Genomic DNA, 1,539 nt, shown 5'->3' on the forward strand with positions numbered 1-1,539 from the left:
AGATCCCGGTTCTTTCAGGGGAGAAGAGACTGACCATGTCTTCATACAAAGTATGAACAGCGATCTGTCATCTCCCCTAGACAGTCCCATCCCCCCTTCAGTTAGAACACAGTGAGGGAACACAGTTAACCCATTCCCTGCCAGTGACATTTATACAGCAATCAGTGCATTTTTTATAGCACTGATCGCTGTATAATTGTCAAAAGTGTCCAGTTTGACTGCCGCAATATCGCAGTCCCGATAAAAATCATAGATTGCCGCCATTACTAGTAAAAAAAATAAAAATGCCATAAATCTATCTCCTATTTTGTAGACGCTATAACTTTTGCGCAAACCAATCAATATACACTTATTGCAATTTTTTTTTCCAAAAATATGTAGAATACATATCGGCCTAAGCTGAGGAAAAAAAAAAAAAATGATATTATAGCAAAAGTAAAGCATATTGTGTTTTTTTCAAAATTGTTGCTGTTTTGTTTATAGCGCAAAAACTAAAAACCGCAGAGGTGATCAAATACCACCAAAAGAAATATATTTGTGGGGAAAAAAAGGACGTCAATTTTGTTTGGGTACAACGTTACAAGACCGCGCAATTGTCAGTTAAAGCGACGCAGTGCCGTATCGCAAAAAATGGCCTGGTCATTGAGCAGCCAAATCTTCCGGGGCTGAAGTGGTTAAAGAGGAGCAAATTTTCCCTTATTCTTTGTACATATAGGTACTGTAAATATTGCCTAAACTTGCACCGTTTGGGAGATATTTACTGTATACTGTTGATGAGGTAATCAGTGCATGCGCTCTGAAGGAATGGCCGCCTGTGCAGTTTCTTCAGAGCTGTGCCTTGACCGGCGGCTCCCGCACGCATACGCGGGATTGACGACATGAGGCTCTGGCCAGTCACACAGCCCAGTGGGGATGACAAAGGCTTTGTTTGCAGGTAAGTTTTACATAATGTGCTAGTATGCGATGCATACTAGCACATTATGCCTTTACTTTGCAGGCAAGAAAAAAAAATTGGTTTACTTCCTCTTTAAAGAAACAATGGCTTGTAAACAGGAAATAAAGACGAAGTGTAGTACAAGTCTTCCCAGCAAAAGAAAATGGGTAAAGGTAATGTAACACTTAGCATAATGCTAAATAAAATTTATTTCAAAGTTATTACCACTTGTGCCCCTTTAAAGCACTAACCAAAGTTTTATAGCAATTACAAGCTCTCCAACAAAACACTCTCAGGTTCAGAGAATTCTGAAATACTAGTGTCACAAAATTAGCAACTATGCACACAACTCTTAATAATGAATACACACTGGATTGTCAAAGGATTACAAATTCAAAAGAAAAATGTGAGGCTCTGTTGATGAGAAAGTAGATGAAGATATTTCTCGTCTTTTCTTGATTCCATTTCTAACATTCTGGTGTTTTGATTTTTTCCAAGAGCACGAACAACACTATGATGAACAAAATTATTTCACCTAAATTGACAGGTGCCCTCTGCGTCCCACAACTACCCATGCATTACCAGCACATATATACATTCACCAC

The sequence above is a fragment of the Aquarana catesbeiana genome, linkage group LG11 (assembly GCF_042186555.1).
Source record: "Aquarana catesbeiana isolate 2022-GZ linkage group LG11, ASM4218655v1, whole genome shotgun sequence".
Lineage (NCBI taxonomy): Eukaryota > Metazoa > Chordata > Amphibia > Anura > Ranidae > Aquarana > Aquarana catesbeiana.